Below are 14,397 nucleotides of genomic sequence, written 5' to 3'. Positions count from 1 at the left end.
AATTTTACAGCAGACTCAGAGAGAAAGGAATCACGGACGAAGAATACCAACACGCGCAACTCATGTGGGAGAAATTAGAATGTAGGACACTCGGAGACTACCACGACGCATACTTAAAATTAGACGTGACGATACTCGCGGATGTTTTTCAAGCGTTCAGGAAAACGGCAACGAATATTTATAAATTAGATCCAGCGTATTTCTACAGTCTACCGGGATTAGCGTGGTCGGCAATGTTATTCCAGACAAAGGTCAAGCTGGAACTGATATCGGACGTTGACATGTTGCTATTCATCGAAAGAGGGATACGAGGTGGAATGGTGCAATGCGTACAGAGACATGCAAAAGCTAATAACGTACACATGAAAGAAGATTACGATTCAAATCGAGCATCGAATTACATCTTCTACGCCGACGTTAATAATCTCTACGGACATGCCATGGTTCAGAAACTTCCTTACGGGGGATTCGAATGGTTAGATCCCACTTCGATAGACATTATTCATTTCGACGATAGCGAGTGTGGTTTCTTCGCAGAGGTAGATCTCCAATTCTCCGACCCCCTGCACGACACGTTTTCGGATTTGCCTCCGACTCCCGAAATCAAATGTCCGCCCGACTCGGTTCAAGACAAGCTTTTGTTAACATTGGACCCTAAACAGAGATACGTCGTCCACTACAAGAATCTCCGGTTTTTGATTGGGAAGGGTGTTCAGATAGTAAATGTTAGAAGAATACTAAAGTTTAAACATTCCACGTGGTTAAGACCTTACATAGAAACTAACACACAACATAGAACAGCTGCCACTTCCGATTTAGACAAGGATTTTTTTAAATTAATGAACAATGCGGTGTACGGAAAGACCATGGAGAATGTTAGAAAGCACGTAGACGTGAAATTAATTTCCGATAAGAATAAATGTCGGAAGTGGATAGCCGATCCTAGATTCAAGTCGAGAAAAATTTACAACGAGAATTTAGCACTTTTCAATCTACATATAAAATTGATGAAATTCAGAAAACCAATTTACGTTGGCGCAACGGTTCTCGACTTGTCGAAACTTTACATGTTCGAATTTCATTATGACGTGATGAAACCCTTCTACAATGATAAAATATCACTTTTGTACACGGACACCGACAGCTTCATTTACAGCATACAAACACCTAACCTATACGAAGACATAAAAAATCCTTCCATGCTTGAGTATTTCGATACTTCTGCGTACCCTCAACCCAACAGATTTGGAATTCCATCCCTCAACAAAAAAGTCCTAGGTAAACTGAAAGATGAATGTAACGGTGATATTATTGTCGAGTTCGCGGGTTTGCGTTCGAAGATGTATGCCATGAGAACAGAGAGTAGCGTCACGAAGAAAGCAAAAGGTGTGGGCAAAAATACGGTGGAGAACAAACTCACCTTCCACGATTACATCGATTGCCTTTACTCACAATCGACGATCCTAAGCATAGAACAAAGAATCCAGAGCGTCGACCATATCATCACCACAAACAAAATTAGAAAAATTGCGCTGGATCCCGATGACGATAAGAGGTGCGTCCTCGAGTGTGGTATTCACACATTGCCTTGGGGACATCGTCGTTTAGAAATAAATAAGAATTGCACACAGTGCAAATAATTAGCACTCACCACCACACACAACAATTTTCACTAACTCAAAAAAAAAACATTTTGTTACTCAGTAAAAAAAAACAAAAACACTTTGACTGTCATTACAAAATAAAACTTTGACCGTATCCTTAAATAACCAGCATGCCTATGAACTTGTTCGGTTTCAAAAAACAGATCTTCATGGAAACTGCACCGTCCATACCAGATCATGAAGTCTTACCTTCCGTGTTACCTAAACTCAACGGTCTGTTGATCATTCACCTCAACAGCATTTGGACGAAACTGAATAACGATGTGGGCAAGATGTTTTATGTTTTTAATAACAATTTACATTTCTACGAAATTCCGATCGACGGGAAACTTCAAATCACCGTGAATCCGGAAAACGCAGGCGAAATCAAAATTTCTACCGGCAAGAATATTTTTCGAATCAAGCACGACAAGATGCTTTCTAACATTACGTTCGATGTTTCTGCAGGAGATTACCTGTACGTGGAACTTCTCGGAGATTACGACAAACTCATTCCTCTTTTTGTAGAATTACGAATCGTCTATCCTATTATAAATAACCGTTAACCAAAAATGCCTAACGACATTTTCGGCAACACCAAGCGTGTAGACCACGCAGAAGAGATTCTCATGTTGGACATTCGAGTTAAGAAGTTGAGGACCGATTTGATCGCTTTGCAGGAGACCTTAAACAAAAGTTTAGAGTCGGAAATCGCTACGCTCCAAACGCAATGTCTCGACCCCATTCTGAAAATCGATTCCGAACTGAAAACGCTCATAAAAAATTATGTCGACGTACCTTCTTACGACAGCGTTCAAAATATACAGTTGAGCGTGGATTCGCTTCAAAATGATTTGGCCAAATTACAGCAATTTCAATCGAAAAATGAAGATTTGGAAAAACTGAAACTCGAAATCGAAGAACCAACTTCCGCAATAGAAAAGAATTTCTCTGAACTTCAAACCGTCGTGAACGATATAGACGCAGAACGCTTGCACGTCGTCGTTTCCAAATTACAAGAAGAATTCACCAGCACGTTGGAAGAAATTAAATCCAAGTTGCAGACTTTGGAAGATACAATGACGAACCTACCATCGTCGGACGAACTGCAGGTCATCGGTAAAAGCGTCGCGAACATAAAAATTCAATTGGAGGCCTATCAAGATTTCGAACACATTCAAACCACCATCGCTACGCTTCAGGCGTCCTTGGAATTGATCAACGAAGAAATTAAAAATATTCACGCTGAAGCGAGAGCGTTGACGAGCATTCAAGACACGTTGAGCACGGTTCAGCAGAAGATCGAATATTTAGAAAATTTGAACGTCGAAACGAATCTCGCTCATTTTCATCACGTACTCGACAACATACAGGGTGACTTGGAATCGTTACGGAAGAGCGTGCCTTCGAGCGAAGATTTGGAAAAATTGAAAACGGCGGTGACGGCACTATCCGATTCGAACAACATCAAAAGTTCATTAAGCGATCTCGAGAGTAGGGTGGCCAATCTCCCCACCTCCAAAGAATTGCACGCTTTGAAAAGAAACATATCACGTATGCTGAAACGACTAGAAACGGAAACGGCGAACGTGGAACAGATTCGAGACGAAATTAGTTCGCTGGTGTCGACGCTGCCCACTTCTCAGAGCGTAGCCGACCTTCACACGCAGTTTACAGAGATGCGAAGCATCGTGAACGATCTTACCGAGAAGAGCTCGAAATTGAATCAAGTCGAGAACCTTCAGAACATTGTCGTCAACATCAGAGATCAAGTTGGAGTGCTGGAATCCACGCAGGAATCGACGCTGGCTTCTTTCGGTGCCAAGTTGCAAGAACTCAACGAAAACTACAAGCAGTTGAACGTGGAAGTGAAAATCAAACCGTCGTTTTCTGCCGTAACGGATACCATAGTCGAGCATTTGCTGCCCATCGAAAATAAACTCGGACAAGTTCACAGTAATCTGCTCGGTGTCGACACTAAATTCGCTAAACTGCATTCTCTGCAAGCCATCGAAATCAACAGCGTACCCAATCAACAGAGAATCTCCACGTTCGTCGAAGGTAACAAACTGTACATGTTGCATCCTTATCATCCGTACTACAAGTTTCTCCTCGATGGCACGATTCAGATAAACGAATTTTCGTACTGGTCTCACGGTAGAAAAGCTAGCGTTCCCACCATGACTTTGATATCGAATCGTGGTGTCCAGAAAGCAGGAAATATTCCTCTGGCACGTTGGAACGAAACGCGCAACATATATGAAATACACGAAGACGAAGATCTCACCGTTTTCGACGTGAGTGCCGGCGATAAGCTGATCATTCAAAACACGAGCGAAGTGCCGCCGTCTTTGAATCCCATCACGCTGGTGCTTCTCTTGAAACGTAATCTCTAAAAAAAATGTCTAGGCAAGCCATCGTCGAACAATTGCATAAACCTGCACGCCGTAACTACGAACGTTTGGCTGTGGTAACCAAGGGCATCGACGACCTCTGGCAAAGTGACCTCGTGGAGATGAGTAGCGGCAATTTGAAAAACGTACATAAATTGAACAAGGGCAACAAGTACCTCCTTACCGTCATAGACACATTTTCGAAATTCGCATGGGCTCTACCTTTGAAGGCGAAAACGGGAACGTGCGTCACGGAAGCATTCAAATTAATTTTTCGCGAAAGCGGTGGCAGACGACCACGGTTTCTGCAAACGGACAACGGTAAAGAATTTTACAACGCCGTATTCCAAAAATTTATTCAAAAACACAAGATTCGACATTATTCGACCTTCAGTCACATCAAAGCCAGCATCGTGGAAAGATTCAATCGAACCTTGAAAACACACATGTGGAAACGATTCACGCTTCGGGGAAATTACAAATGGGTCGACATCCTGCCGGAACTCGTCGACACCTATAATGATACGGTACACAGAACGATAGGTATGAAGCCAGCCGACGTTACCAAGTCCGACGAGCAGCGTTTAATTTCTACCGTTTACTGCCCAAAGTACACGCCCACGACAAAAAAAGCTAAATACAAAATTGGAGACCGGGTGAGGATCAGCAAATTCAAACGCACCTTCGAGAAGGGATTCACAAAAAATTGGAGCACGGAACTCTTTACGGTGGTTCGAGTTCTACCTGGAAACCGACACACGTATATAATAAAAGATAGTAGCGGCGAGATTTTGAAAGGGAGATTTTACGAAGAGGAACTCTCTAAAACGAAACACCCCGACACGTACCTCATCGAGAAAGTATTGCGTAGGAAAGGTGACAAACTGTTTGTCAAATGGTTGGGACTTCCGGAAAAGAGTTGGATCGACGCGGACGAAGTGATCTTGTAAGTACGTGGAACGTGGTGAAGCGTCTACCGGATCCGGAAAGTCAAACGAAGAAAAAGAACGGCAAGTTGCTTCCCGACAGCATCTGCTGTCTGATCGTAGGTCCTTCGGGGTGTGGGAAAACGACACTGCTCGTGGACAATTTTCTCCTCGCACCGAATTGGTTAGATTGGAAGAACAGGCACCTGTACGTGTTCTCGAAAAGTTTGGAGCAATCCAAATACCAGCAACTGATGAAACTGTACGATGGTCTGGACATTGCAACGTTCGCCTCGGAAATAAAACCACTCGACGATTGTCGTGAAAATTCAGTCGTCGTGTTCGACGACGCCATCCTGGAAAATCAAAATGAAATTCGCAACTTTTTCACGCAAGGTCGTCACAAAGGAATGGATTGCTTCTACCTAGCTCAAACGTTTTCCAAAATTCCAAAACAGTTAGTACGCGACAACGCTAATTTCATATGTTTGTTTCGTCAAGATCACACCAACCTCAAGCACGCGTACGATGACTACGTAGGCGGAGACATGAACTACAATCAATTTTCGGAACGCTGCTGCTCTACTTGCTGGAACGGTGACGATTTCGGATTCGCGACGATCGACATGACGAGGAAACCCAACGATGGAAAATACAGAAACAAAATCAACGACTTTCTAAACGTTGCAACGTTGTGAGAAACGACGTATATAAATAACGTCATGACGAAACGAAAAATCGAGGACGAAAATCTCAAGCTTCGCGATTACCTCGCGAAACGCTTCAAAGGTTGGAAATCCGAGAATCGCGGATTCTACGAAGAGAAGAAACGTCAGGATCAACCCGTGATCGATGCCATCAGCAGTCTAGGTAAAGAAATTAAAAGTGTCACGGAACAAAATAAAAATTTGATCAACGAACTCGTACCGCTCGCAGCTAAAAGTTACGCCGTACCCACGCCCATTTCGAGCATTCCTTCGACACCGTTCGAACTGAAGGATGCACCGGCACGACGTCGAGCCATAGGCAGCACGTCGTCGTCTTCGGATAAAATCGAGTTGGGACCTTTGGCACGAGACTACCTGAGTACGGGGAAATTCGACAAGGATGAAGTGTTCGGATTGTATCCCAGCATGGAAACCAGCGAAGGCGGCGGTGTGGTGTGGAAGATTGGGAAATCGAAGGTGACCTTCGAAGGCAACGACATTAAAGTCAATTTAGGCGACAAGGATAGTTGGACCAGGTATCCGGGTACGGTGGGACTGTGGGAACTCGTCGCCAAAAAACAGCCGAAAGATTACACCGACGAAGATTACCAAAGTTACAAGGAAATTCTGATCATGACGGATGCCTTGTACCAGAACAACGACGCCTCGCAGAATAGGGTGAAATCGAGCAGCGGCGAGAAGTACAGGAATCTCATCAAACCGATTTGGAACCAGGTCAAAACAGGCAGCGGCGTCAAACGCTACAACACGTTACCCAAAGAATTCGTTTGGGTGGACGACGTTAGGAAACTCGTGGACCGATTGTTGGTGATAGCCGGCGAAGAGAATGCAGGCAATCGTAATTTCTACAACGAGAAGGTTGGCATCGTGGACATGATCAGCACGAAACTTTTCAACTTCATCGTGAACGACGACAAGGGCATAGGTTACCTGATCAAAATCATCAACACGCTGCCTCCGAAATTTTGGAACGTGGCCGAAGGAAAAGGACTCGTGAACGACATCATCAACAAGTTACCTTTCGAGATGCATTTACCTGGCTACCAGTACTGCGGACCGGGTACCAAACTCGAGAAAAGATTGGAGAGAGGAGACAAGGGTGTGAATCTGTTGGACGCCGCATGCAAAGAACACGACATCGCCTACAACACCACGCAGACGGATCTGGACGCACGTCACGAAGCAGACAGAAAATTAGAGCACGCAGCTTTCGAAAGGTTCGTGAGCAGAGACGCATCGCTGGGTGAACGGGTCGCCGCACTGGGTACCACCATCGCCATGAACACGAAACAAAAATTGGGGTGGGGTATATAAATAACATACCGTAAAAAAAAAAACTTGATATATAAATAACACACATCGTAAAAAAATAATCTTCGGTATATATAAATAACACACATCGTGAAAAAAAAGCAATTAAATTTCTCTCTAACACTTTGAAATTTTTCTTTGATATGACGACTGAAAAAATAAGTGATCTCCAAGCATTAAAACAAATGCTAAATTTGTCAGTCGAGTATGTAAAAATTCAGGAATTGGAAGTCGACAAACCTTACACGATAACTTCCGGTTCAATCGTTTCTACCCAGTATGGTCCCAAGGTACGCCTGTTGCTCAACGCACAATACAGTCTATTTTTACCAGATCGATACGCTAACATGTTATCCGACGAGAAGCTATCTATTTTAATCGAGAACAAAACTCGAATTGTGTACAAGGGGACAAAGGAACTTCTTGGCAAGAAAACGAAGCACGTAATAGAATTTGTGTAACGACTGCGAGGCCTTGAAAATATATAAATAACATACCGTAAAAAACTACACAAGAAAAAATCTCAGAATATATATATAAATAACATACCGTGAAAATAACACATAGAGCATCAACATGAAGCCCAAGGGTGTCGTGTACCAGATACCATACTCCAATCTTAAAAATCTAGGTACCCTCGATGGGTTACTCACCAAGAAACAACGCGAGAAGAAACGTTCTTGCTTGTCGAAAGGACACGGAATGAAATTGCTGCTCAGCACACCTCAATTGAAAAGATTGCAGCGTTCGCGGAAACAGCAAAAGGTCGGAGGTTTCATATTCAGCATCCCGGCCATCCTGGCAGCATTGGGGGCCGTTGGAAGTTTGGCTGGCGGAAGTGCCGCCATCGCGAAAACCGTCATCGACTCGAAGAAGAACAAGGCGGAATTGGAAGAACAGAAACGTCACAACCTGGCCATGGAGAAGAAAAAGGGGAAGGGCATGATGAGAAAGTTTAAAAAAAAGAAACAGAAGCACTCACCAACCGAGACATTGAATCTCTGATCGAACCGTTACAAATTAAACACTTCAGAGGAGTTTTCATGTCCGACTCGTTACCTTCAACCGTGAAAAAAAAAGAATGCGGAGTAGTCAACTTGGACGGTCAAGAAAATCCAGGCACGCATTGGATATGTTACCACAAAAACGACAATGATAAAGCATTCGTTTTCGATTCTTTCGGAGGTGTTCCACCTACAAATTTAATTCATTATCTGAAAACGAGCAAAACCTCCATATACTACAACGACGAACGTATTCAAGATTTCGGAGACGTGAACTGCGGTCATCTCTGCCTCTCCGTGCTCGCGTTTCTCTCTAAAATAAATAACCCTACGATCGAGGATTTCCAGAAAGCATTGTGGAACCTCAAACAGCATCACTAGGATGGGCGTGTTCCATCTCACGAGCGAATCTTCGATCTTGAAACTCACGCTGCACGACGACATCGTCTATCCTAAATCCGTGGCTCTGCGTGCATTCTACAGCATGTACCTCATACCTAACGTCACCCAGCACAACAACAAAATTAGCGTCGGAAGCGAACACATCGTCGTCACGCCAGGCCAATACAATCTTTCCACTTTGCAAGCTCAATTACCCAAAGGCACGTACCTTTCTCAAAATTCGGTCACGCACAGAGTGGAAATCCTATCCGCGACGGAGACCGTGGACCTGGGCACCATGGGAGAACTTTTAGGTTTCGAGAACAACACCAAACTCGAAGCTGGCATCAAGCACGTAGCAACCAACATTCCTAAATTCTTGGCCATAGAGACTCTGAACGTACACTGTAACGTAGCCGAAGGTATGATCACGAAATCTTCGGACGGATTGTTAGGAAGTCACAAGCAGACGGGAATCATAGCCACGTTCAAACCAAGTTCCGAGTTCATGGAACCGATCATCTACACGCCCTCTTCGCCGATCTATTTTCCAGTATGTCGCAACCGCATAGACGACATAGAGTTGGTGGTGACGAACGAGAAAGGAGACGTGGTGGATTTCGCAGGTGCCACTACGACGGCCATCGTGGAGATCAACGTATAATAAATAACCATACATGTAAAATGGAGCAAATCGAAAGTTACGAATTGCAATCTTTCCCTCCCAACCGTCGCACGTTCGCCAATCTGAACGAGGCGAACAGGGAGATCGAATACGACGTGGACGTAGGCGACGGGTTCGTTCATCCTCACAGAGCAGACCTCTACCTTCAATTCGACGTGGTGAAGAAGGAAAGCGGAGACGCGTTTCCTGCAGCAGCAAACTTAATACTCGTGGACAACTTCGTGCCTCACCTGTTCTCGCAGGTGGAGGTGAGGAAACACAACACCGTCATCGACAGAATAGATTATCCAGGCATCACGTCGACGGCAGTGGGAACTTTGAAATTATCCAAAACGGACGCAGCGTACTACCAGGCCGGGGGATTCGAAGCCGGGGCCAAAATATCGACGAGAAGTCACACGGTGCTCTTTCCCATGCGTTTGCTGCCTGGTTTCTTCTCGGACTACAAGGAGATCATGTGGAAGGGAGGACTGAGGATCACGTTTCGAAGAGCGGCCAACGACAACGACGCACTGATGCGATACGCTACTTTGGGTCCGGACGGCACCACGCCGATAGCCAATACTTTACCCGAAGCAGCAAAATGCATCATCCGGAGCATGGAATTGAGAATGCCGGTGGTGGAATACGAAACAAACTACGCCCTCAAGTACAAAGCGGAGATCTTAAAAAGTCCGCAGGTGTTGATTCACTTTCACGGTTACCAGTGCGTGCAGAAGATGGCGTCGGGAAGTCACATGGAATTCGACGTGACGACGCAGTTCAACAACATACAGTTCGACATGCCAGATTTCGTCGTAGTGCTTTTTCAGACCGGGCGCGATAACAACCAGGAGAAAGATTCCAGCAAGTTCGACGACTGCAAGATCAAGAACGTTTATCTGAAGAATGGACGCAACGAAGTGTTCCCGCGCGAGAATTACAACCTCGACGTGACCAAAAACGATTACCTCAAACTTTACGAAGCGTTCTCGGCTTACAAACGCGTGACCGAGGGAAGCGTGGACATGTACTACACGCCCAGCGAGTTCAAAGCACGGAGACCCATGACCGTCATCAACACATCTAAGAGAAAGAAGGTTGTGGTCAACGATCGAACCAACATCAAGGTCGTCTGCGAGTTCCACGACGCCTTGCCCGAGGATACCCTATGCAGTGTCATCCTGATTGCAGAGAAGTCCTTCGCCTACGACGTGAAGAACGAGAGGGTCACAGAGCAGTTTTAAAATTCATAAAAAATTGCCACATACTAAAAATCAACATCCAACACATTTTAGGTTATATAAAATTTGTGAAAACCTTATAATACTGAAATATTAAAACAAACAGAGTCCCCCTTGAAGGTTAGTTCGGTGCGTAAATAAAAAAATGATAGGTTAAGTTATATCACTTAGGATCGTAAAAAAAAGATAGGTTAAGTTGTATCACGTAAGATCGTGATATACCTACCAAGTATAAATGGAAAAAATGAGTGCAGTGAAAATTTGTACTAAAACATCGCTAAACGCTAAAACATCGACAAAAAATTGTCAAAATATGTCAAAAACTTATATTCGATTGATAAAAAAAAATACCTACAAAATATGATCCTCAAATAATAACGTTCAAACAGTGCATAAATAAAAAAAATGATAGGTTAAGTTATATCACTTAGGATCGTAAAAAAAATTAAATAATCGTAAAAAAAGGATAGGTTAAGTTGTATCACGTAACATCATAATATACCTACCAAGTACGAGTGGAAAAAAAATGAGTATGGTGAAAATTTGTACTAAAACATCGCTAAACGCTAAAACATCGACAAAAAATTGTCAAAATATGTCAAAAAGTGATATTCGATTGATAAAAAAAAGGCATACCTACTAAGTACTGCGTTGAAGCGCCTAATATACACTACTCACGTGGTTTATGAAATTACATGCGTACTATCGGGTGTCCCACTTAAAAGTGGTACGACTCACTGACTGCTTTTCATACTAGTTGAATTGTTTTTTCATATGTAAATACTGCAGAGTTTCAAGACATGTGTCATCATATAATTACATTTTCACATCTTATGTTAGGTTAGGTACACTTACTGTGTAAAACTGTAAAACTGTCTGGTTTATAACAAATGCTGAAAGTGCCATCCACCAGCATCCAGGCATCGCTGCGCTCGCAGTACAATGTTCTGAGAAACACGTCGTAATTCTTCAGGGAAGATGTTATTTATCTCGTTTGTGATGTTCTCTTTCAGTTGGTCTATCGTATGAGGGTTATTAGCGTACACTTTTCCTTTCAGAGCTCCCCATAAATAAAAATCACAAGATGTTAAATCCGGCGATCGCGGAGGCCAAAGGTTTTTGCTGACAAGCCTGTTTTCGGGAAACACTTCACTTATAAGGGTCATACTCTGGTTGGAGGTGTGGGCAGTGGCACCATCTTGTTGAAAGATGCCGTGTCTTTTTTCATTTTCTGTTAACTGTGCATAGAACGACTCAAATATCTGCAGATATCTTTCGCTGTTGATAGTCTCTTCAAAGAAAATTGGTCCGATAATGCGTGTTCCCGACACTGCACACCAAACGCCTATCTTCTCTGGGTGAAGAGGTTCCTCATGCACGACGTGTGGGTTATCCTGTGACCAAAATCTACAATTCTGTGAGTTGATGTAACCAGAAAGATGAAACCAAGCTTCATCTGTCATGAAGAAGAGCATATGATCCAAGTAACCATCAGCAATCGAAGATAACATCCAGTTTCAATAAGTAACTCGTTTAGCTTTGTCTGGTTCTTTCAATTCATGCACTACGGTCACACGAAATGGTCGGAAATGGAGCTCTTTACTACACGATGGCATGTTGTGCGGGATACACCAACTTGTTGAGATAATCTTCATATCAATTTCTTGGGGCTTCTCAATATGTTACTGCTAATTCTGTCCATTACCGCAGGGGTCTTCACTGTGGGACGCTTCTTCTTCAAAACATTACTAACGGATCCTGTAGTCCTCCATTTGTTATACATCTTTTGAATTGCATAGGTTGTGGGAGGCTTCATACCGACGTATTTCGCCACAAACATTTCTTTAGTCTCTTTAATGGACCCTGTCTTTATGTAAAATTCAACAATATCTATCCCGTGTTCAATTGCAAACTGCACCATTTCTCCGCAAACTTTTGCACAACAATCTCCGCAAACAATCACTTTTAAACTGTCGAACGCAACTCAACAATTAAGTGTGACTTCAAGTAATGCGATATTTCAGTGTAGGCAACTACATTAATCTGATTCCACCCATTTATTTGTGAACGCCAGAATGAATGTTAGGCGTACCACTTTTAAGTGGGACACCCAGTACTTTACTATAGGGGTGACACCTATAAATAATTTATTTCGCTCTTTTTTACATTGCTAACGTACTATTCTGCTTTGCGGAACATTTCTTTAGGTGAAATAATGAATTTCTAACGAAAATGATGTCTATTTCTTACATTTACGAGTACTTACTGTTACTTGTTATTTCGATTCTGTAACACACATTATGGCGATAGCGTACTGGTTCATCGCGCGTTGTGATAGTGTTTAGTCGATTTGTGCAGTGTTGCAACCTTGTTCACCGGAAATACCTACTTTCGTGCCCGGATTTGAAATTATGCTAATACCTCGCAAACCATTGACGTTAGCCTCACAAACCATTCACGTTAGCCCCACAAACCATTCACGTTAGCCCCACAAACCATTCACGTTAGACCCACAAACCATTCACGTTAGACCCACAAACCATTCACGTTAGCCTGACAAACCATTCACGTTAGACCCACAAACCATTGACGTTAGCCCCAAAAACAATTTTCCGTAAGGTTAGGTTAGGTTAGGCATGCATAGTTATAGTGAAAACACGACGAGTTTGAAACACTGACTACGGGGTTTACGTCATCTAACACACGGAACATTGTGGTCTCGTGCAGAAAGCAAATGGCGGCAGTAGAAACAGCGTGTCGGACAGAGATTTTTGCAGATGCATTCGCATTAAAACGGATCAAAACTACATTCAGGGACTTCCACGACGCTACAGAAAATGATTTAAAGTACTTTCTCCTGTAAAAAGTAAGAAATCCGTCACCCCTATATGAAAGTGTTGCTCCGGAGATACAAAAAGAACACCCTTACAACAATCGGAATTAATATTATTTACGAGTACTTTGTTATAACCAAACAAATAGCATAAATAACACGGTGAACAATGTTATTGTTCAAGGCATTGTTGCGAATGTGCAAAGAATCGTGGTGCCACCTATCTTGAGAAACAGTAAAAGAAAGGATTGTGTGAAACAAGATTATATCGAAGCAGACAAACAGTTTAATCTCATAAAATATATAACAATTGTAAAATTTATTTAGTTAGAACACTTTCAAAACAAATGTGTTTCTTTTTTACAATGAGTCCGATAATTTGGATAATATTGCAATTTTAACAGTTTTATGCATTAGTGCGTTCGATATATGCTTTAGGTAATATTGGAGTCTTACTGAATCATTCCATACTAAATGAACCCAGTCCACAGCCTGAACATATCAGATTTTCATGAAATTTGAGCAGTCGGTAGTAGTTACAGTGGCTATGTCTTGTAATTGTTAAATTACACAATGTAACAAAATTATTTTTTTTCTGTTCCTGGGTAATAATTGTTATTTCCTAATTCCTTGTGTTCCAAAAATAAAAAAAATGACTATTATTCCTCATAAACTTTGTTTTTGTAGCCAGGACAATGATGTTTTGAGACTTATCCTTTTCCAGTACACGTTTCTTCTTATTACGAATAAAGAAGCTAAATAACGTGTCATATTGCGCGCTGTAGCAATATACTGGTTTCCCCTATAACTGAAATGGACAGGTCTTGGCATTCTGCCAGCAACAATAGTGCAAATCGTGCAGTTTGAAGCGGTTCATTGTCGTCCTAGCTGCCTAATTAGATACACGTTTGCAATGGCATCAAGAGACTGCAAGTATATGGCAGACGAATTTTGTTATGTCTGCGGCCATTTTATCAAGAAAAGAGGAAATAAGTACTCTGTGAAAGCATCTGCTAAAATGTGTGAAGCATACAGAGCATATTTCGGCATGTGTGTAGGGGAACAAGACAAAACCTGGGCATCTCATTTCACCTGCTAGAACTGCAAAAAAAACTCTAGAAGGTAAGACGGAAAATTAAAATGTAAAATTTTAATAATTTCAATTATATATTAAATATTTATGGTTTTCTTGAAGAGGCCTAGAATTTTTTGTTTATTTCAAATGTATTTTGAAGAATTACTTTTACTAACACCTTACATGTTTAACATT

The 14,397-nt window shown here is 42.4% G+C and overlaps 1 protein-coding gene across 1 annotated transcript in view; it reads left to right on the top strand.

The window, feature by feature from the left end:
• LOC145999371 (GTP-binding protein Di-Ras2) overlaps window positions 1–14,397 on the top strand; it is a 462,071-nt gene that overhangs the window by 236,419 nt on the left and 211,255 nt on the right. The gene's annotated exons all lie outside the window — the stretch shown is intronic.

The sequence above is a fragment of the Lepisma saccharinum genome, chromosome 15, assembly GCF_977018435.1.
Source record: "Lepisma saccharinum chromosome 15, izLepSacc3.1, whole genome shotgun sequence".
In the NCBI taxonomy this organism is placed as follows: domain Eukaryota; kingdom Metazoa; phylum Arthropoda; class Insecta; order Zygentoma; family Lepismatidae; genus Lepisma; species Lepisma saccharinum.
Note: the sequence above shows the minus strand (reverse complement) of the source record. Positions and strands in the feature narration are given on the sequence as shown.